This window comes from Pinus tabuliformis, chromosome 5_1 (assembly GCF_031772625.1).
Source record: "Pinus tabuliformis cultivar Carrire ecotype Pingquan chromosome 5_1, CPIR1, whole genome shotgun sequence".
NCBI classification, from domain to species: Eukaryota; Viridiplantae; Streptophyta; class Pinopsida; order Pinales; family Pinaceae; genus Pinus; species Pinus tabuliformis.
The window spans coordinates 866,767,977-866,793,210 of NC_142305.1; the positions used below are offsets into that span (position 1 = coordinate 866,767,977).

General features: G+C 36.0%; 1 protein-coding gene across 8 annotated transcripts in view; it reads right to left on the minus strand.

The window, feature by feature from the left end:
* Positions 1-10,852: 10,852 nt before the first annotated feature.
* The window catches only part of LOC149167576 (SNF2 domain-containing protein / helicase domain-containing protein / F-box family protein), a 136,679-nt gene continuing 122,297 nt past the window's right edge, over positions 10,853-25,234 (minus strand). For 3 of the 8 annotated variants that reach the window (XM_089433033.1, XM_089433031.1, XM_089433032.1), the window contains one exon: positions 12,504-13,013. The gene's annotated coding sequence lies outside the window, so the exon portion shown is untranslated. Of the gene's footprint in view, positions 12,443-12,503; positions 13,014-25,234 lie in introns of those variants that run through there. The other 5 variants (XR_016260941.1, XR_016260940.1, XR_016260939.1 and 2 more) reach the window with 5 other exon arrangements.

Here is a 25,234-nt window from a genome sequence, read left to right on the forward strand (position 1 = left end):
CAATTATCAAAGCAAAGAACAATGTCGCCCTATGAAAATCTAACAAGGTATCAGAGCTGGGATGAAGAAAATTCATGGAGATCACCCCAATGATGACACCTTTGATGGAAGAAAGAAGTGGATGGTGGAGACCTGGAAGAATTCTTGGGTTTGAAGAAAACCCTAGGCATCTTAATGATTAGGGTTTGATGGAATCTATGACGTTAGGGATGGAAAGAAAACCTTGGTTTATGGAAAAGACTTGAGATTTGATGTACAAAACTCTAGCATGGTCTATGTGAAGCACTTAACGAAGATTCGATGAAGCCCTAGATGGGATAATCCCTAGCATTTCTGGTTGGACTGTTGGCCTCTGACTTTGACTTATTTTATTATGCTTATTTCAATATTTATCACTTTTTCCCACTATATTGCTGCCATACTCACCTCATTTTCATCCATCCATGCATAACAGGGTAACTTAACTAATTATTTTAATTATTTTAGTATTTTCTGAAAATTGAGCATTTAATTAAAATTTAGACAGAATTAGAAAAGTTTGTAATGGCTCCATTGAAGTCATGGTTACAGGTCACCTAGACGCAAACCAAGCATATATCTGGAAACTACGGGAACCAAGGATGAATGAACATATATTGGAGCACATTAAAATAGTTGCAAAGTAGCCAATCAACATTGGTCAAACTTGACCAGTCATCCAGGGTATCCCTTGAAAAAGGGGCAATTTTAGGATTTTTGGGGATTCATCCTGATTTTTTGTAACTAATGGATATTTTCGACGTGATGGAGTGGGATAACATTAATTATATTTGTTTCATACTTTTTAGCTTATATTGTTATCATTTTTCCTATTTAAGAGGAGGCATTCATAGTTAGAAACACCAGAGAAAAATTGAAGACTATTATTTTGAGATAATTGAAGACAGAGCTTTTGTTTCATGATTTCTTTATGCTTGCTGGAGTGAATGAGTTGTTGTATCTGAGTGTTTTAACAGTGTACCAAGAAGGTTGGAGGGCCCCCATACCAAGCTAAGTACACTTTGTTGTAGAATAATGTTTATAATTGTGCATATCCTAGTTTAATTTTTCATGTTCATCATATTTATTTGTTGTAAATTTTTGCATATGTTTTCAGTATGAATTCATTTTATGGCCATGTTTTAAGTGAAGATTGCTTTCATTTCAGTGATTAGCTTGAATGTGGAAGGACAACTTGGACTCTTATAAAAGAGCCTCTTTTGCATGAGCTAGGACTAAACTGAAACAAGATTCACTTTCTCAAATGCTTTTCTAGACTAAATTCATGTGCTTTCATAGTTTACATTTTCGCATGCTTTCTTAGATGTTATGTTATTATAGAAATATTGTGGAAGGAAAACCATGACTCTTAGAAAAGGGCCTCTTCTCCATCTTCTAAAATAAACTAACCTCATTGACCGATCATTTTTATGCTTTTATAGAATAGATATAAATGTTTTTACTTGCTCTTGTAGAATAAATTATATTTGTAATATGCTTACTACTTTCTATATTAGTTTTATCCAAAAATCCATAAATTGTGGTTTGCTTCTAAGATTACAAACATGGGTTGATGAGTAAAATACATGCCTTAATTTACCCAGTAAATTGAGCTGACGGATACTTGAAGGCAACATTGGTATATGGACCATGGACATTGATGCCTCTTGAAGATTGGTTCAAAAGGGAGAGGATAACCTCTCATTGAAGATAAGTATTTATTGACTTATGATTCTTCTTACTTGTTAGACTTGTAGATCCAATGATTATGTTTATTGCTTGTACTTCCTGTATACGTATCTGACTATATGGATGTTTCTAACCTCCTTGATGAGATGTGATGAGTAGATCCTTCTTAAGGATCATTTTGAGATGCAAATATGGAAAGAGACAAAGAGGTACCTGATGAAAAGATGACAAAGTGCTTCAAGCAGCCTATGTCTAACGAGTAGGTGCTCAGGGATTTGAATACCACAAGATACGTTGTGTTTCAGCGATTGGCTTGGTAAGCCCTAAGGTATGATGAGAATGCCTCTTTCTTTAATGGCTCATACATGCATATGAAAGGGACTTGGATATATGTCTCCTATGATGAAATTATGCACTTAGTGTTGAACACTACGACCTTCTTGAATTCTATGAGGCTATCTAGTATAGGTACATTGATACACTTGATGTTTGGCTAACATCTATAATCTATCTATTGGATATCTTGATCCTATAAATAAGGATAGCACCTTGACTCTAGTAAATGATACTCTTAATACTTGCCATGATGGATTTCATATAAAAGGATACGTCATTGACTCCTATACATGAGTCTGTTGGTAATGCTTGTGATAAGCATGATGAAAACATACAGAAAGAGTGATTGGCACTCTTTTTGTTTTAGCTTTATTGAATGATCTAATTTGATCTCATTGGTCATGAAGATCATGGTAACCTTGATGTGAGAAGTATAAGTGTAAGATTGATATTCCAGATCTCTTACTGCATGTGGTTTGATCTTGATAGCATATGGTTAAACTGAATGTCCTAAGCTGATGGAGTGACTTGATAAAAAGTGTTATTGTGTTCATAATCCTTGAGATATGATGATACATCTATCTACTCCTTTGAGCCTAACCGTTGATGAAAGATTGATGTCATGATACTGATAGCCATGATAAATATATGTTTATGATATAACAAGATATATTGTTGCTTTACTCTAGTAGAGACAGGTTGATGATGTGAATGAAGATGAATGATGAAGATCCCCAATTAGAGGGAGAATCTCTTTTCAAGACTCCTATTTGCATTCTGTGTTGCTGAAGTATGATTTATGTGCATCTGACAGTATTGATCTGTAGCGGGGTCTTAGATCTGAAACACGTACATAAATTAGGGTTTATGCTCCAGACGCAGTCACAGATCTAGGAGATCTCATCTCTAGACGCACACATGTTAAGGCCTACTCAGTGTCCAAGCAACTAAAGTTGCTCCCATGCTAACTTGAAGGGAGTGACCAGAAGGTTGATTGTTGTTGACCATCATCTCAAGCTTTCTGAAGCTGTTTGAACTCTGAATCATGATGTTCCTGACATATTCTGCCACTGTTAACTGATTTCTAAAGTTGTTGGGTTACATTGTTGATCACATACTGAAGTATTATGCATGAAATCAGTTGTTCACCTGAAAGATGTCAATAGCATAGATTTGTTGCAAATAACGGCAAGATCTGCAAGCATCAAAAGCTTGATGTTTACCATAACATGACCATGCAGACTGAACTTGTGTTCGCAGGTGACTGGGACATACATATTGATATGTCACTATGTTTTTACTACATGAGGATGGCATGATTTGGCTTACTGATATATATGAACAGTGTTTTGTTATGATGCTTGACAATAACTTTGAATTAATGATTGAGAAATTCTTTGACTATAGATCTCTCTACATAAGCAAATTTGGACTTGACCTGATGACTAATGATTTTATTTGATGATTGTTGATTTGCCTTGATGTCTTTGCTATGTGGGCATAATGACTTATGTGAGCATTCGGAAAAATGATTTTGTATTAACCTCCTCGTTCCTAGCACAATGGTTTAAGTATTGATAGCTACGATTCAACATGAACATGACTCATCCTTGGTGTATGCATTTGCATCTAGTGATAGAAATGACTTATGTTATGATTATTACCTGATAAAGTTTGAATTGATATTGCATAACTGATTACAACTTGTTGGCATGATGAAGGCATGATTTGATATGATCTCTACATGTCTCCTAGTTGAAAGTATTGATACTATGATAATGATGACTTTGATACTGGTCATGATCAGACTTCTAAATTCTAATGAGATGACTTTGTTGATATGATACAACATTGACTAATGTAAGGCTGATTATGATGGATTAGAAATACATTATGCTTAGAGCATTGCAATCTTGATATGTTTATATTTGACAATTATCTGATGAATTCAAGATGATGAGTTCCAAGGTATGGCTTTGATATTGATTATGGTTTTGGTTTTATATCCAGATGATCTACTTGTGACGTGATGAGCCTCTGATGATCTAAATCAGAGGGAGATGGATTTTGAAGCTCAAAATGATATATCATGGCATGATGAATCGATTTCTGGAATTTGGGAAAGAAATTCCATATTGCAAAGCTATGGGAAAATGTTTTTGAATAATGAAAATGTAAATCCTTGGATACTTCGATTTGTAGTTCAAGATGTTGTTGAACTTGACATGGCACCCGACAGTTGATTGAAGCATTGACATTTTGTTTTGAACATCCATTTGTATATGTATGATGTGCATAGAACATGATTAAATTCATGATTGAGTTGCTTCACTCACATAGATTTGCCACCAAGCATCCTTTGAAATATCTGCATGAGATATTCTATTTTGAATGAGATAATCCTCCTATGATATGTGTATGCATAGATGTACTGCTAACATTTGATATTATTGTTGATAAGCACATTTGGATGCTACTTTAGAATGAGATCTATCGTGATATCTTGGACGAGAGCTCCATAGTATGGTTGAGGATGAGTACGATGTTGCTAACACATCTAGCTTTGAGGTAGGATGAAGAAGCCACTGAGCATGATTTACATGACATGGATAAATTGAGATCTGATTAGTAGAAAGTCTCATATTTATAGTTGGGACCAAGATACTCTCATATATTGAGACAGTGTAGTTGTTCAAAACAAGCTCAAGCTTGTAGTTGACACCTCCTTAAGAAGGAGGATGATTATGGTATCCTTTTGTGATTTATATGATCTAACATGACATTTGATTTGATGTTTTGTATGAATAGGAAATAGTTGTTATTGAGACAAGTAAATATCATATTCGAGTATGATGAGAGCAATGATGATCGAGGACATTGAGCCAACTCTTCCCCCCTATTTGAGCTCCCTTTTGTGATTTATATGATCATATATGATTTGACATGACATTTGATTTGATGTTTTGTATGAACAGGGAATTGTTGTTATTAAGACAAGAAGATACCAGATTCGAGTATGATGAGAGCAATGCTGATTGCGGACACTGAGCCAACTCTTCCCCCCTGTTTGAGCTCCCAGGGTGAGGAATTGAGAGAGAAGGGCTCCTGGGGTTGAGGGAACTCTGGAAAATATGGTGTTACCCCAATCTGTTACCCATACGGTTGAAGAATGTTTCTCCCCTATCTTCATAGGGTCGGAGAATATTGCTCCCCTGTTTGGTCTTTGCAAATTATACCCCAGTTAACATCATACCCACAAGCAGAGCTTGTTGGGAATATTACTCCTCGTTTGTCCAACGAGTTGGAGGGTTTGCTTGAGGTGTACAACCCAAGTCCATTATGATGCAGGGGTTATACCACATGAGTATTCAAGGTCACCAATGGGAATATCAACAAGCAATAAGATGGGTTGAGATAACCCAATATGATTTTGGGTTGAGGGTAAGCTCCCCGATGAAATTCCAGGGTCGAGGGTGTACTCCCCTGTGTGATGATTTATCCTATCGCTCGGTATGGGTGGAAGCTATTGCTCCCCGATGTGATTCCACGTTGAGATGTACTCCCTGATGATATGCTCTTTGATGACGACTGATGATGATATTCCAGGTAGTAGCCCGCTGACAGAGATTCCAGATAGCAGCCTGATGGATAGAGGGTGGTAGCTTAAGCTCCCCTCCGGTAACAAATTCTTCTTCTTCTAGATCCGAGAATGTTTAGCATAAGAGAAGGAACAATTAAGAGATAAGAAAGAATAAGCAAAGGATAGATCGAGATGTACAATGATGATTCGTGATGACACATCATGACACTCGAAGATTCCAGAATGGCATATTGTTCGATGGATAGATATTGGCAAGTGGAATTCTCCCTAGTTGAGAGGGAGTGTTAATTTTTGCAACTGCGATCAAATTCCACCTTGGACAGCTCAAATGACTGAGATGATGATTGCATTAGATTCCTCTTTTCGAGAGGACCAAAATTGACCTAAAGATCACCCAATTTGGTCAAGTGAAAGTTGAGTTATGAATTATTTTATTCATACATGTATTATGGAATGGGTTGACCCTAACCACATGAGTAACTATTGGGTCAATCTTAACCCCAAGTGAACCCTCAGGAAAACATATAAATAGAAGAGACCTCAAGATCATTTGGACGCATCTTCTCTTCTCTTTTGTTTTGGTTCGCACAGGTTCAACGGAAGGAGTTCACGCAAGGGTCCAAAATCACAGGCAAAAGGTTCGCTCTGTGTTAGGATTTTCTAGATCTCTGACACTTGCATAGGACGGGCATTTTGGTCCCTAGGCGCTGGCACACAATCCTAAAAGAGCGACCAGAGACCCTTGGACGCTGGCCTAGAGGCTTATGGGAGCGACTAGGGTTTCAGAGGAAGATCTGGAAGTATCGATCCCTAATCGCTCGCACAGAGTGGTCCTCAGAGCCAGGGTGTCCTGGATGCACGCACAATAACTTCAAGGGAGCGGCCAAGGGTTTTTTGTGTAGATCTGATGAGTTGGTCCCCAGACGCATGCACAAAATGGTATGGCAGTGTCTGGACTACCACAGTCGCTGAGACACATTGCTCAAAGAGCGTCCAAGGCTTCTATAGTCATTCACACAGTTCCTCCTCCCTGCCTCTGAAACTCAAAGATGATATTTCAGTATTCTAAAGTTTCTGCTCAGTGACAACAATGTTCAACAATGTTTAGCACATTGACAGCAGTGTACAACAGTTGACATCAGTTTGTGACAACGCATTACAGCCATCGATATGAGGGTTTTGATTTCTAGTATGATTAAATTTGTTTCATGGATATCATTATTGTTTTACTACATAGATAAAGTTATGGATCATTGTACTCTCTTTTGCTGCATCATTTGATGACAATATAAGAAAAAGAAGATTTACAAGGGTTTCCCCATAGTGGGTTTTTCCCTGGTCTTGGACCAATCCTCGTGTCTCTGTGTGCATACTTTCTTTTATTGCTCCTATTATATTCTACTGCATTGATGATGATGATGATGATGTTTTTTTTTGTATAATCGCATATGTTGATGTATAATGGTGTAGATCTGAATAATGTAATGATGATATTGGGTCAACTTAATGTATTAATGATGAAATGAAATTATCAAAGCAAAGAACAATGTCGTCCTATGAAAATTTAACAAAATATACTCTATATAAATTAGAAAAACATTATGTGGTTTTCACTTAAAAACATTTGTGTTATATATTTTTGTGCTTTGTTTTATACTTGTGGATGTATTTATAAGTTTTTGAAGTTTATAATTGTTAATATTGATTCCACCCCTTCACAGTGTTGTTGAATATTCCAACAGTTTCTACATGTTGTATTAAGCCTTGTGAAAAACAATTGTTGTGAGATTGTGGCTATTGCTTGAGTAAATAAAAGAGAATTATTAGTTGATGTTTTGTTATTTCTATTACAACCCATGTTGTCAATCGGAGAGTTGGGATTTGTTTGAATGGTATATACTTGTTCAAACTCTTCCAACATAACCTAATTAGAGCACATTGAACTTGGAAGTTGGATCCTATATGAAGGCCCTAATAAGCATCTGTTATTAGTTTAATTGTTATATTAGGAAGTCAGCTACAAATTTTCATGGTCTCATTTTATTATAATTATACTTTTGTCTCTTATATATATACACACTAAGCAAACTTGGTCATAGAATCATCAAATCTTGTATCATGCATTGTATTCATTGTAAAAGGAGAGTTCTCACTCAAAGTAGACTATAATTATTGGTTTTGTATCATTTTTAAGGTGCAAGGTTCATAACATTTGGTATCAAAGTACACAAACCTAGGGTGTTGCTACTACAAACAAGTCATCATTGAATTCACTATAATAATTTTTTTGGAACATTTCAATGGTGAAATTTTGAAAATATTAGAGAGCTCGAGGAACATTTGTTTAAAATTTTATAATTTGGTTCACTATACTTTCTGAGATATACTCTGTCGAAGTTAGGAGAGGCCCTCTATAACTCAATATGGGGGAAACATTATAGCAGAGCGTTAAAACAACAAAAATAGCATCAGCTCCATTCACATTACATGCATTATGGGGGAGATGTAGTGACGTATTAAATCAAATAATAATAATAAATCTTGATGTCACCTCAATAAATAAATAAATAATAGTAAAGCGTCAATTGAATGTAGCCCAAGTGGTTGGGGGAGTTTAATGATAACCTCCCCACCCAAGTTCAAGCCTCATTGATGCATGATGCTCCTTTGTGGGCTGCCTTTGTATTGCTCCATTGAGAGCTACCTATGTGTAATGATTATTGACTATGTTGGCTTTGTACCTCTTCCTTGATTCTTGGGAATATTAGGAAGAGGGAAATCAAAATTTAAATATAAAGAATAAAAATAGTAAAGAATAAAATTGTAATAAAAATAATACTTTGCCTAATTCAATTTGTTAAATTGCAATTTTATTTTTATTAAAAAAAATATTTTCTTTAAAAAAAATAATAATGATTCATATTTGTAACCGTGATATTTCAAATCTTTGTTTCAATTTACTTACTAACCATCTATATATATATATATATATATATATATATATATATATATATATATATTCTAGCTAATAAACATCTTAAAGCTTAAATACTTGCAATAAAATTTCTCTATATATAATTTTTCTCTATATCATTTAGGACATCTGCTCAAACAAGCTCAAATATGTGGCCAAATTAAAATATATATCGATATATATTTGACCAAGCTCAAACAATGTTGATATATTGTTATTACTCTCAATCATTTAAGTCATTTGCCAAAAGAAACTCAAATGTGCCCAAATCAAAATACCTAGAAATCCCTTATTCAAACAATATTAGGCAAGTAAACACCTAATCAACTTGATCATTCTAGACACATGATAAATACACATACAAAAACACACACACATATATAAGATGTAAATCATCTTGATTCCTCGCGCACATGATATATAATTAAGATGATATATAAGATGTAAATCATCTTGATTCTTTGTGCACATGATATATAATTAAGATGATATGGAGATTATATATAGAGAGAGACTCGTCACTCTTTATTTAAACAATAATAGGCAAGTAAACACCTAATCAACTTGATCATTCTAGACACATGATAAATACACACAAAAACACACATATATATAAGATGTAAATCATCTTGATTCCTTGTGCACATGATATATAATTAAGATGATATGGAATTTATATAATTAAGATGATATGGAATTTATATATAGAAAGTGACTCATCTCCCTAGTGAGAGAGAAAATAATTATGTATCTCCATTAACATTAAAATGTAAATGTAAAAAACACAGATCAATTAAAGTAGAAAATATAAATATAAATATATATATATATAACATTAAAATGTAAATATATATATATATATATATATATATATATATACATTAAAATGTAAATGTAAAAACAACCTGTAAATGTAAAAAACACAGATCAATTAAAGTAGAATAAATATGTATAGAACGAACATAAAAAAAAATTATCTGGAACTACAATAATGTTTTGTAAATGTAAAAAACAAAGATTATCTGGAACTACAATAATGTTTTGTAAATGTAAAAAACAAAGATCAATTCAAGTAGAAAATATACATATATAGAACGAACATAAAAAAAAATATCTAGAACTACAATAATGTTATTTTTAAAAGTTCTTAAGATGCCACGGAAAAAAATATTTCCAATTATATTTGTGCAAAACTAATATAGAAGTAGATAGAACATAAAAATAGTTTTTAAAATGCCACGAATGAACCCTCTTTCCATTGGATGGTAGAAAACACCTCTAATCTATAAATCAAATGACAAAAGTTGATCAAATTTAGAATTCAAATTATACCCAAAGCAGTTGATCAAATTTTCCATTTTCAATTGGACATACTCTGAATGTACAAAAAAGTTTAATGCGTTGTTTGGTAATATGGTAATAGTGGAATCAATCCACTAACCAAGCCCATATGCAATTTTATAGTTTAATGAATCAAAATATATTTAAGTATATAATATATATTTACATATACAAAATCTTAAAGCATTTTCACGTAATAGTGGAATCAATCCACCAACCAAGCCAAGAGGTATGAATCAAAATATAAAGACAAACCACAATGTAGTGGTTTGGTAATAGTGGAATCAATCCACTCAGCGTAGATGCATTTCTATAGTTCAGTGAACAATCCAGTCAAAGAAGCATACGATCTGCATTATTTCCAAAGTAATAACTTTGGATAAATACCATTTCTTATTCCAAATTGCCATCTTATCTATACAAGTCAAAGTCAAAATGAAGGCAAATTTGTGATTAAGATCCAGCACCAATTCTTGATACTTTGGCGACTTCTGTACCGCATGTTTCCAGTTTTCCTTTAATAATTGACCCAGTAAAAATTATAGATAGAAAACATCTGATATCAGCGTAAAGTATCAGGTAAGAGAAATGTTGTTTACGTCTTTGAAGGAAAAACTAGAACTATGCTGTAGGGAATCCACTTCCATCGTTTCGGGATTTTCGCATATTGGATTCAAGGTTTAAATGTAAGTAAACAGCAATCGGCTACCTAAGATTATGGTAGATAATAAATGATATCAATTATCTATGTACATTTTAAGACAGAATTGAGCACAGTGGGGCATATAAGCTACAAGCAACTCTGTTGAATTATTCTAGGAAACTATTTTAATTTTACTGTGCATCTCACGTGCTATATATATAGCCACATTTAGACCGGCTTTGCTCCATACTGTAATACAATTTCAGTAAAGCTCTTTTCAGACAACAATTGCCAGGGCTGTTTTCAACCTGATATAACTATAACAGGAACCTGTTGGAAATACATCTGGACTTTCAAATCAGTTTCCTTTTCACTCAAGGAAGATTGGTTAAAGAAAAAAATAACATTAAAACCACTAAAAGTCCATCATCGCTATGAAGAGGAGCGTTCAATGCCCCTAAGTTTTATACAATTGTAAAAATCTCTACTGCACCTGCTACATACCCTAACCAAGTTAGAGGTGCAAACCCTGCCATTCAAGAAAATTGACGCCAAGTAAAATTTTATATAGATTACTGACGAGAAAACGGCTGAACAGTCGAGGTAGCAAAACAAACTTAGCAGAATCGTCAAGATAGAAAAGCTAGTCAACAATAATTCTTAATATGATTCCTCCACATTCCAACATCAAAAGGAACACCTGCAAAACTAGTCAACACTGTAAATCTGATGTCATCAACTTTGTTCAAATGACGAGGTAAACTGGGTCACCCTCGCAATGGGGGGTGGGAAAGAGCATTCGCTGAACCTAAAATTTCAGAGAAACAACGAAGAAGGCAGAACCAAAACACCTGCAGGAGCACAAATATTTAAAAGGCCACAATCCCATTCCCCGTACAAAAGTATGGTTGAAAACTTAGAGAACAAACCTTATCCACAATGTCCAGTCACACCTTTTGAAAGGGTAAAACTATTTCAAAAAATTCAAGTCAATTTTTTATCCGTCAAATAAGGAACTTTGCGGAGCTAATACGATTGTTGTGCAATCAACTCTTGCATCTTCTTGGAATCGTGTGTTTCAGAAATTGTTTGGCCCACCAATATACAATGAATAGAAAAAATAAACTATTACCAGTACAAGCAGCAATCTCATTTCTGTAGACAGCCAGAAATAACCAATGCTAGAAAATGAGTCTCAGCAAAGACTGTTCCCATAATCAAGTCTCTCATCCAGAATAACTTCAACTCACAAATTTGATTAACACAAGGAATGTGCTTTAAATCCAAATTTATTTCTCGCGCTTCAGAAACAGTATCTTATCATCTGGTTGTGTTGCCGTATGACATCGAACAGTTATTCAGAGGCATCTCTTAGAACGTACTTGCACTGCATTGAGTCAAAACTCGAAACATATTTCAAACTCGATATCTCTTTTGAGATGATGACCGTGGTTTAGTAAATGGAAACAAACCAACCAGCCCTGTCCTCCAGGTAAGTCTTTATGCCTCTGTTTACTGAATTTCTTGTCAAAAACAACAGAATGTACATTACATGGAACACTTGTTACCATCAGGAAAATTTGGAGATAGATTCCCTTGCTTAAAAGATATCCTAAGAATACCCCATCATATGCAAATTAGGTCGGCAATAGAGAATTCCCTTCATCATGTTATGTTGTCTTCAAATAAGCTTCTGAGTTATCAACAAAATGTAATAAATCTACCAAACAACTTGCTTGAACTGCCAATAGAGCATTTCAATCATAATAAACCAGTAAAATACCTGAAACTGATGTTAAATTGTGTAGCTCTTTCCAAAAGAGCTTGCTTTCATATAGCCCTGAAAGAGAACATGGATAAGCTCCATTCTAATGTAAATTCCAATTCGAAAAAACTTCTAATGAATGAATAGCTTTCCATTAACTTTCCAAGAATAATCATGAGGTTGCTGAGAATAGAGTCCCGGAGTCCCGATATGGAAAATTTCAGGACCTATAATACAACAAAATCATGTTCATGATGCCAAATAATATACAGAGCAATTGAAAGAAAAATACATAATCTTCCTTGTTTAATATCTCGAATAACTCAACTCGAAACATGGCCATCACTTTGCATGCTGAATACAAACCATCCAACTTTGCAAATTTGAAGTACCATTTCAGTAGTTCCAGCACATTTACTGAAACCCCGATTAAGCATCAGCAGTTCTCCTGGTTTGAAGGGCCCTAATGACAATGGCTGATTACACTATGGTTAGTATTAGTCTTTAGTTTTCTCCTAAGTTGTTGCACATAACAGAAAATTCCCATCTGAAAGCTACTCCAAATTCCAGCTTAGAAACATACTTCTCCAAAAGCTTCTTCCCCGACTGCTACTAACCAACTTGTCCAGTACCCAGTCCGACACACCTGCAAAAAGTCCAAATAGTTATCAGTGAGATAAATATGCATGTTCCAAGAACATTGTAAAGAACTTGCTCTACACAAGATAATATTTCTAGAATCCAACTTCTGAAAGCATATCCTTCAATCCATAAGATTCAAGAAAGACTCATTTTTCAGGTTATATAAGCCCTGCAAATCCAGATCTGGGGAAGATGAAAAATTAAGTTTTTCACCAGCATGTTTACCATTTATCATGAGCTGCGTGAAAAAACTTGCAGACTATATAACAAAAGTCTTTAGACAAAAGGTAGCTAGTTTGAGAAGATATTTCACTCTTTGAAAGGGCAACAACATGAAATGCTCACCAGACCCCAAATTTTCCTTCCATGATAATATTCAAATAGGATAAGTCCCTTTAGCAGGGTTCAGACAAATCACGACTTCCTAAGCAATGTGTTTCATCTTCACAGATAGAATAACTCAGTTTATAATTTTGGAGCCACCACAGATAGAACTACATTGACTCCACAAATTCCGAACAGCTTGCATTATGTGAAAAGGGATTCCATGCAATTTTCAACTCAGATGACCTTTAAATATTCTTAAAGTGTGTCATGAAACTATAACCAATCTCAATCTCATATACTTGATGGATCATCAATATTTCAAATCTTTTCACTAACGGAAAGCTTTCTTTTAGAGTAGCTGAAATTTGTATTGGCCTCGTCATACTCATTTAAACATTTCTCAGCAGTCTAACATTTAACACAAAAAACACATCATATAATGCAACAATGTTACATTGCATAATCATTATAAAAAATAGTGTCAATGGGGTTTTGGTTTGATAGTAAAGCAGGGGAGTATCAAACCCAACGTCAAGCTTCAACACCCCCCTCCCCCCTACACACGCACACAGTTTGTCCCTCAGGGGCCATCTACCCAGGCAAGCAGGCTGTTTCATGTGGTCAGGTCAGGTCAGGTGCACCAAACAAGTCCTAGGTACATTGTTACAAATTGCCTCAAATTTATTTTATAAAAAAATTAGTTATGGAGGGTAGCCCACCTTATTTTAAGGGAGAGGGTAAAAAAAGTAAATTTAGCCCTTGAAATTAGGAGTTACAACCTTCCATTCGCCCTAATTTTCAAGAATAGGTATTTATTAAATGAACTTAGTACTTACTATCCTTTACCTCACCCAAAGAACCTTCTGCTTTTATGAACATGGCTCCTTTTGGTGATGATGCAATGACATTATGCCTTGTATGATTCCAACCATCTGAGATACTGTAAATCCCTATGCTGCCCCATTAGCTACGAATTGGTCTTAAAACATCGTCAAGAAGTTGCATCTCTTTTTTGATGCAAAATTGTTCTAAATTTTCATAGTTTGGCCACTTGAAACCTTGAGGGGTTGTGTTAATCGCTCTCACCAATTCCTGCCAATATGGGACTAAACACATTAAAAGGGATGCCACAAGAAAATATGGCCCTTGCCAATCTTGACTAAGCTTCTTCTCCCCCGTGATAATTAAGCACTTTCAACAATCTACTCTTTAGCTGGAATTGATGGCTTGGATATCACTTTTTCTACAGCTAGCACCCTCTTCTTTCTTGCTTCATGAACAATCCTTGGCTCATTGATATCACACAAACAAGGAATGCTAGTGCCACCCATACCGATCTTGCTTCTTTGATCCTTCAACCTTTGAGCATCATCTTCCTCTCTTAAATGTAGCCCTCACCTCCAGATTTCTAGTATGTACACAGATTTCAATACCCTTTATCTCTTCATGCAAAATGTGAGCCTTCACTCCTGTGTAAGATTCCTTGAAGGTCCTATTAATTTTGCATAAGTTGCACCTCCATTTCCATGTACCCCCAGCAACCATTTGCTTGACTTTGTTAACATACTTCCAAAGAGGATAGTATTCTTGTTGCCTAGTTGCTTGAGAAGCTCTAGGGGCACTACAAAGTACAAACACCACTCTGAAAATCCACAAATGCTGCAAAACAAAAAATAAATCCACTCACAAAACAACTACTGCCCATGCCCTTCTTGCAGGAAATACACCAAGGCTTGCTCTCGATGCACTCTAAAACACAACTAAAATGCTTTCTATTGTTGTAAGAAGCTCCTCTTGCTAAAGAATCTGTGAGAAATGAGTGAATAAAGTGCTTTTTTATAGAAAGGAAGAGGTCGCTAGAGTTTTTGGAGAATTCTAAATTTATTTTTTTCTAGAGAATTCTAATTCTATTTTTTTTTAATGAATTTAACTTAGGGGTGAATTAAACTTGACGAAAATGATAAATTTAGTGTTTTGGGGCCATAGAAAGGCCCCACACCCTCATTGATCGCTTCAGTATGCCCGCACAAGTTAGACAACTCACCAAAACACTGCAAAAATCACCCGAAACAGCCTCAAAATGCTGCTAATTGTGTCGTACAACATCTCCAAATCGTGAAATGCTATTACAGTACATTCAGCTATGTTTCGAGCTTGTTTCGACGTTTTGACACGTTTCAGGTACCGGTATGCCCGCTAGGGTGGTATTTCCTACAACATTAGTTCAAGAAGTCATGGAGTAAAACAAGGTGCACAATCATGTCTAGTGGATGGATCTATGAAAGATAATGCACCATTCTTAATTTTCTAAATGCTTGCCCAAAAAAACTAGGTTTCTTAAACCTATGGATGCAATTAATCATGTAAAGGAGACACAATTATTATTTCATTTTTTTGGAACTATAGTTGAAGAGATAGAGGTGGGGGATGTTGTACAGGTTATCCTAAACAATGCCTCCAACTAAGTCATAAAGGAAGGATGTCGAAGGAAAAGCACCCCATGTGCAACCATTGCAACTATTGGGTGGATTCCATGTGCAACCCATTGTTTGGACCTCGGGCTTGAGGATATTGGCAAAATTAAGTGGGTGAAGAAGCGTGTGGAACAAGCAAAATGCATAACCAAGTACATCTACAACCACAAATGGCTTTGAACCTTATTGTTGGAAATGTTGAGTGGGGTTGAATCAGTGTTTCACTTCAATTAGTATATTTTTGACTTCACAGAGCATTAATTAACATTATCATCAGATGTAACATAAATCAAAAGTAAACAAAACCATTCAACAATGTGCAAACATCAAGACGGTGGACAACATTTTTTTAGGTGGAAACCCCTTCAGGACAAAATCCATTGAACACTTCTTAATATTTGCCTTCAATAAAATGTACATTAATATTTTCAGCTCCAACTAACTGAGGCTTCAACCCCCTGCTTTACAGACTCCAATCTGAAGGACACTCCAATGCCCTGTTTACCCACTGCAACTGGAAGGACGCTCCAATGCCCCAGTTTTCAGGCTCCAACTTGAACGATGCTCCATCCCCCTGTTTACCAACTGCATACGAAAGGACGCTCTAATGCATTGTGCAGGGTCCAACTTGCCCTAGCACTACCCTGCCACCTTGAAGTGTTCTCAGGCTCCAACCTGAAGTAGACTCCACTCTCCCGCTTTGCACCACTCTGATCAACTGGCAGACCATGTTTCACAATTTTCACACTGGATCCCCCTGTGCTCATTAAAATGAAGAACATCCAAATAATTTGTTGGCTTTTGTCAATTTTTAACACTAGCATAAAGATGCCAGCAGTAATGGCACCTTCTTCTTCTGTTCAACGTTTAAAGCTTAGTTGTCCATATCGTCAAATGCCAATCCAAACTCAATCTCATCTATCTTCAACAAGATCAATAACACAACAATTCTAAAAAATAATTGTGATACAATCTTTGCTACTTATGCTCATAATATATATATTAATAGTAAACCCTAGCAGCGTTCATTTATCATGCTTCTTGAAATGAGCCCAAAACCCCCAAAACCATAATAAATGAAAATTAAATTAATTGCTCTACAAAATAATCATTTCAATATGCTTTCTACAAAATGGCCCTTTTCAACAATCCTTCCATAGAATACAAATCTCTTGGCTTCTTAATTATTTGACAGATTGACTTATAAATTAAAAATAATAGGACCTAGAATGTTCAACCCAAACATTTACCAACTACACTATATTGGTTTCTTGCAAAATATAATAAACATGATGTTGACTGTGGGACCCAACTATATGTACGTGCCCATACAACACTATATATGCCGTGTAGCAATGTATAATATATATGCCCCCTTAACAATATATGTCTCAACAGGAGACCTAGATCCTCAATGCCTGTGGAAGCAGAGAACTATTGCACTATGATATTCCTAGCCAGGTTAACTCTAACGTGTCAACCGAAATCTATTTTGTCACTAATTAACCTTCTATCTATAGATATTTGAATCTTAGACCAAAATTTGACCACATTCCAGTGCATAGGTTATATCTTCGCAATCGCACAGAGAAGGTTAATTTGCTTCCAAATTCCTCACGCTCTAATGCACCATACGCACTCAACAGATATGACGAACCACCAGTTTACTAAACGAGTGTTGGCATTATGATACATATGTTGTACTTGATGGCAACCCACTCATCTCAGATGATAAATTATAGTGCAACAAAGTTCACGCACTTTCATGAAGATAAAAGTTTCTTTCATGTAGAGAAAAGTTCACGCACTTTCATGAAGATAAAAGTTTCTTTCATGTAGAGAAAAGTTCACGCACTTTCATGAAGATAAAAATTTCCTTCATGTAGAGAAAAGTTCACGCACTTTCATGAAGAGAAAAGTTTCTTTCATGTAGAGAAAAGTTCACGCACTTTCATGCAGAGAAAAGTTTCTTTCATGTAGAGAAAAATTCACGCACTTTCATGCAGAGAAAAGTTTCTTTCATGTAGAGAAAAGTTCACGCACTTGCATGCAGAGAAAAGTTCCCTTCATGCAAGAGAAAAGTTCATGCACTTTCATGATTGGTTCATGGTATTAGTCCGACAGTTTTTGATCCTATGGTTTTGGTCTGTGGTATTGCATCCAAAAGTGTTGATCTCACGCACTTTCATGGTTGGTTCATGGTATTAGTCCGACAGTTTTTGATCCTATGGTTTTGGTCCGTGGTATTGCATCCAAAAGGGTTGATCCCAAGTATTGGGTCTATGGTATTATGTTATTATGGTTTTGGACCGTGGTATTATGAAAGGCCTAAGACTATAAAAGAGGAAGGAGATCATTCGGCAAAGCATCATCTGAATTATTGAATATCTAATAAAGTGCTAGAACTGGAATATTGTGATTGGGTTATGGTGCAGATCTGGATCTGAGCTAAAGAGGGATCTCACCGGTTGATGGAGAACAAGATCTAAGAATAGATCGGGATGAAATGGCTTGAAATGAACTATCTCTATATAATTGATTATGCTTATTCTAGATCTGTATACTAATGCTTGTAATGATCTAAACTGGGTATAACTTAAGTTTGAAATCGCTGCAAGTCATGATTGAATATTTATAGATCTATACGCGAGTTGGCTTTGGTGAAAGCGCGTATGTACGCAGGTTTGGTTCATTGTAGTAGAGTATACCATTTGAGCTATGATGTTTAAAGTTACAGGTGGTTCAGGTTGTTGATGTGTTCTGATGACTATTTAATGGTGTCAGTATTCTACATATTCAGTTTGATTGATTGTGTTGATTGATGAGATCTAATAATGGATCAGGATCATAATGACTCATATTTATGTGATCTAATGGACTAGATCGAGTTGCTAACACACATATTATCCTTGTATATGTATTGATATGGTGATTGGGTGATTCAGAAGATTGATTGATTATGTACTTCAATGATATTAATGGGTCCAATATGAAAATTGGATGAAACGTGGCCTTTCAAATTATGTGTTGTGCTTCTGGTGTATCCAGTCTGAAAATGTATGAAATGTGGTACCTGGAGGAGAGAAGATTGTAGGCTAGCGCCTACGTACTAGTATCTTAACTAGTACAAGAGCTAAGGGGGTGGTAGCTCCCTTCCAGTAGCAGTTGAAAACTTTGGAGCATTGTATTAGGTAGCAGCCTACGTACTAGTAAATGGATCGGCTAGTACAAGAACTATGGGGGTTGTAGCTCCCTTCCAGGAGAGTCTAGAGAACGAGAGAAGGTTGTAGCCTTTTGCAGGTAGAAGCCTGTGTACTGGTATAAGTCTACACCAGTACAGAACTATTGTAAAAGGTATTTATTATTAAAGAAGATTGAGACGACTTGCAGCAGGTGGTTTTCACCCACATTGGGTTTCCACCTTACATCATGGTGTTCATGTGTATTTTACTGCTCCGGTTTACTGCTCATATGGTTAATAATGTTCTGATGCACTCATTATAGATCAACTAACTGAATCATATGTTTACTGGATATATACTTGTTGCATCACATATGAATCTTAATATGGAAAGTGAAAAGTTATATTGATCTGATAATACTGATTCACCCCCCCCTCTCAGTATTATTTCCAACAATTGGTATCAGAGCAGGTCCTTTTGTAGAAGCTTGATCGCTTGAAGGAGATCCGTGGAACAATGGGAAAGAAGCTTAAGAAGAAAGCGCCTAAGCAAAAGAAGACATCTCAGAAGAACTATGACAGTGGGAGAATCGATTGGGGATTATGTGGAAGAAGCACTTCAGATTTAGAATCATTTCAGAATGAAGATGAACTATCAGGTATGAATTTGTTATCCTCTGATGTTCCAGCTATCTATCCATTTGGAAAAGATGAAAAAGATAGCGAAACAACTGAATTTGCTTTTATGGGTGAGCAAGAAAGATATCAAATAGAGGCAGAGTTTAAAAGGCTTACAGACAAAATTAGAGATCAACAAGATCTATTGAACAAAAGGGAATGTGTCTTCAAAGAAGAAGCTACCAAACTAAAAGCTCAACTAGAGGAAGGAAACAAGGTAAGGAAGTTATTCAAGGACAAATATCAAAAGTTGCATGATGAAGTAACATCACTAAGAGATGAAGTCAATGAAAGAAGCACAACCATCAAGAAACTCAGAGATAGATCCAATTACTATGAAAGTCTTGAAGCCGTGATCCGCTCGCTAAAAGAAGATCCTGAAGAATCAAAGAAGCAGAATAAAGAACTACTCCAAGCTCATGAAAATGAAGTTCTTGAACTAAGACGTCAGTTGGAAGAAGAAAGAAATGCTGAAGAAAACGTGAAGAAGCAGTATCTTGAAAAGGAAGAGCAACATCAAGTTGAGGTAAATATTCTGAAAGATAAATTAGAAGAAAAGGATAAACTGTTGCGATTTCAAGATAGTACTAAAGTCTTGGATGATATTCTTAATAGTCAAAGGTCTCTTGCTATCAAAACTGGTCTTGGTTTTCATGAATCTATTGAAGGTGAATCTAATTCACAAAGTAAGACAAGGGACTCTACTGCAAAATCTGAAATGCTCAATAAGGAGATGAAAGGTCAATCTCATCATCAACCAAGGAAAGAAATTCTTCAAAGAAAATCTTTTACTCCTCCTATGAATAATGTTGAATGTTATGTATGTCATAATCTTGGACATGTTGCAGCCAGATGTAGAAGAAGAAGGTTTCAAGACCATCATGCAGAAAGATCATCACATTCAAGGTACTTTAATGGATATTGCTTTGCTTGCAATATGTTTGGTCACAGAGCTGTTGATTGCTATAGAAGAAATATGAGATGTTACACATGTAACAAGCTTGGACATATAGCTAAGGAATGCAGGAACAAAGTATGGGCACCATACCAAAAGGAGAAAACATCATCATCACACTTGAAGATGTGGAAGAAGAAATAAGTACAGTCAGAAAGAGGCGGCACAGCACAACATACAGACATAACAGAATCAGAGGGAGCTGGAAGTGTAAAACTTCAGTGTCCTAAATCTCATACGCAAGTTTCTTAAAGAGAAGTCATGTATATACGCGAGTTGGTTATGGCATAGTCGCGTATATGATTGTTTGAGGAAAGGCAATAGGGATAGGTTCAGGAAAAGGATCAATTATGATTCGGTTTATTATTTGCGCTATTTCATAATGGTTACAATTTGCTGATGATATGTGGAAATGACTTGATGGTTAGAAGTGTTTTGTTTCTAACTTGATAATGATGATGTCTTGATACTTCTTGCTGATATGCATGATCAGATCTGACAGTAAACAAGATGGCACAGGTTTAGGGGGAGCATATGCTTTTAATGCATTGTTGGCATTATGGTTAATAGTCCTTGGTGATGATGCTTATATGGATAAATGATTCATCTTGCTATGATATGGTTATGACTTATTCAGATGATTCTTGGGGTTACATAGTTGATATTTAGATCAGATTTGTGGTTGATTCTCTAATGGTGCTTACATGGTGATCTTCATAAGGATAAGGAGAAGTACATAGCTTGAATTCACATCTTCTTTACTTGATGATGAGTCACTCATATGCTGTTGTCGTCATATGCATAAAGATCATATTTTACAGTTATGATGTCGGATTCCTATTGTTCTTGGCACATATATGGATGAAGATTGTTGGCTGGATACATGGATGATTATTCAAAGTTGCATTGTTGGAGACATGATGATGATGAGTTCTTACCTATATGATGATAGGTTGTTTCATACATATGTTGATTGATGCAGATATTCCCAATTGATGATACTTGGTTCATGCAGATCTGGATGGCTATGGTGTTTCTCACATATGATAAGAATGTGAACGATTCCGTATATACAGAATTTTGTTCAAAATGATGAGTTGATACGGACATACCTTGATGATTCATGCACTAATACAAGTTGTTGGTCTAGTCGTTGTTGACAGATGCTATGGAGCAGATCATACAATGTCGTTGCTTATGTTTATCATGATCTTATTTAGGTGATTGGTCTCTGTAAAGGTCATATCAAGACTCATGATGTAATAGTGTGTCTCTATCTATTGTAGTCATTTGATGAGATCTCTTCAGGTCATGTAACGACCTATGTTGGTTTCCCCACTATGCTTGGGATGAATGATGTTATTTTCTTATGTTATCATATGTAAACTTTTGGTATATCACCATTGTGATGGGAGATAGATGTATGTATGAATCTTTGGTGATAGGAAGGTCATTTATGATGTATAGAGTCATGTTCTTCTTGTAGAACATCTTTTTGCAGACCTTGCTTACAGTTAGGGGGAGCATGAACAGCACACTTCAGCAGAGCAGAGATTTCAGCATGTAGCATGGACAGATCGGTACACCTTGGCATATACAAAAAGGGAGCTCATTCAGAGATTTCAGCAGGTACTCAGAAGAAGCATGGACAGAGTGGTACTTCTTGGCATATACAAAGGGGGAGCTCATTCAGAGATTTCAGCAGGTACTCAAGGGGAGTATGGGCAGCGGAATGTTCATCTAGGAAAGAGATTATCTTGGTCTGCCCTTTGCCCTTGATGTCAAAGGGGGAGAGTGATTGGTTGTTGTTGCCATCAAGTCCAAAGGGGGAGAGTGATTGGCATTATGATACAGATGTTGTACTTGATGGCAACCCACTCATCTCAGATGATAAATTATAGTGCAACAAAGTTCACGCACTTTCATGAAGATAAAAGTTTCTTTCATGTAGAGAAAATTTAACGCACTTTCATGAAGATAAAGGTTTCCTTCATGTAGAGAAAAGTTCACGCACTTTCATGAAGATAAAAGTTCCTTCATGCAGAGAAAAGTTCGCGCACTTTCATGAAGATAAAAGTTTCTTTCATGTAGAGAAAAGTTCACGCACTTTCATGCAAAGAAAAGTTTCTTTCATGTAGAGAAAAGTTCACGAACTTTCATGCAGAGAAAAGTTCCCTTCATGCAAGAGAAAAGTTCACGCACTTTCATGATTGGTTCATGGTATTAGTCCGACAACTTTTGATCCTATGGTTTTGGTCCGTGGTATTGCATCCAAAAGTGTTGATCTCACGCACTTTCACGGTTGGTTCATGGTATTAGTCCGACAGTTTTTGATCCTATGGTTTTGGTCTATGGTATTGCATCCAAAAGGGTTGATCCCAAGTATTGGGTCCATGGTATTGTATTATTATGGTTTTGGACTGTGGTATTGTGAAAGGCCTAAGACTATAAAAGAGGAAGGAGATCATTCGGCAAAGCATCATCTGAATTATTGAATATCTGATAAAGTGCTAGATCTGGAATACTGTGATTGGGTTATGGTGCAGATCTGGATCTGAGCTAAAGAGGGATCTCACCGGTTGATGGAGAACAAGATCTAAGGATAGATCGGGATCAAATGGCTTGAAATGAACTATCTCTATATAGTTGATTATGCTTATTCTAGATCTGTATACTAACGCTTGTAATGATCTGAACTGGGTATAACTTAAGTTTGAAATCGCTGCAAGTCATGATTGAATATTTATAGATCTGTACGCGGGTTGGCTTTGGTGAAAGCGCGTATGTACGCAGGTTTGGTTCATTGTAGTAGCGTATACCATTTGAGCTATGATGTTTAAAGTTACAGGTGGTTCAGGTTGTTGATGTGTTCTGATGACTGTTTAATGGTGTCAGTATTCTACATATTCAGTTTGATTGATTGTGTTGATGGATGAGATCTAATAATGGATCAGGATCATAATGACTCATATTTATGTGATCTAATGGACTAGATCGGGTTGCTAACACACATATTATCCTTGTATATGTATTGATATGGTGATTGGGTGATTCAGAAGATTGATTGATTATGTACTTCAATGATATTAATGGGTCCAATATGAAAATTGGATGAAACGTGGCCTTTCAGATTATGTGTTGTGCTTCAGGTGTATCCAGTCTGAAAATGTATGAAACGTGGTACCTGGAGGAGAGAAGATTGTAGGCTAGCGCCTACGTACTAGTATCTTAGCTAATACAAGAGCTAAGGGGGTGGTAGCTCCCATCCAGTAGCAGTTGAAAACTTTGGAGCATTGTATCAGGTAGCAGCCTGCGTACTAATAAATGGATTGGCTAGTACAAGAACTATGGGGGTTGTAGCTCCCTTCCAGGAGAGTCTGGAGAACGAGAGAAGGTTGTAGCCTTCTGCAGGTAGAAGCCTGTGTACTGGTATAAGTCTGCACCAGTACAGAACTATTGTAAAAGGTATTTCTTATTAAAGAAGATTGAGACGACTTGCAGCAGGTGGTTTTCACCCACATTGGGTTTCCACCTTACATCATGGTGTTCATGTGTATTTTACTACTCCGATTTACTGCTCATATGGTTAATAATGTTCTGATGCACTCATTAGAGATCAACTAACTGAATCATATGTTTACTGGATATATACTTGTTGCATCACATATGAATCTTAATATGGAAAGTGAAAAGTTATATTGATCTGATAATACTGATTCACCCCCCCCCCTCTCAGTGTTATTTCCAACAACGAGCTCCTCTTACCATAAATACATGCCATGCAATAGTTTACTCAACGAATTTCGTTCTTATGTATCCATGTGTGAAACACAAGGTTCTGAAAATCCTTTGTCTTCTTGTTTTTGACGATCGTGTAGAAACAAAATCTAATACAAGAACTTCTACCATTTCTCAGTGGTTATCGAGCAAATATCAGGAACAACCTTCTCCAACAGTCACGAGGACAAGCTTCTTCTTAGGTTCTCAGAATGGACTTTTGCTCACGCGTGTCTTGTTCCAGCGGTCATATATGCACATTCAAATGTTGCATGTCTTTGGGGAGAAATCAATTTATGTTTGTCTCAACAATGTCTGAACAAAAACAAAAGAGAGAAGTGTTGAATCCTTATCTCAATCTTTGATGTGAACAACACAAACGGTCTGCAGATGTGTCTCCTTGGAAGGTTGAATTGTACGTCCAAGAAGGGTCAAAAACCAAGTCTTCAAGGTTTGAGAATATGTGTATAGAGAGCTCACATTACAATGCTTGGATTCTCTAGAGATGCTGCCAAGATATGCCACGATTTGATCAAATTTTTTTCAAGAAGATTTGTTTCAGATAGGTTGAATATCCATCCAATAATTCTGCAAGATTCTTCAATCTCTCCACAAGGATCACATCTGATTTGCGTCTGAATGGAGAATTGAAAACCATCAAAATACTCTTTCCACTATGGATGGGGTTGTAAACATGAGTTTGATACAGATCTGAGCCCTTTGAAGAGTCGAATAACTCAAATAAGTTAGGCTTACGAAACAGAGTTTTTTCTTAAGAATTACGCTTCCCACAGAGAGTATTCATGGCTGTAGGTACTATAGAAACCCTATAT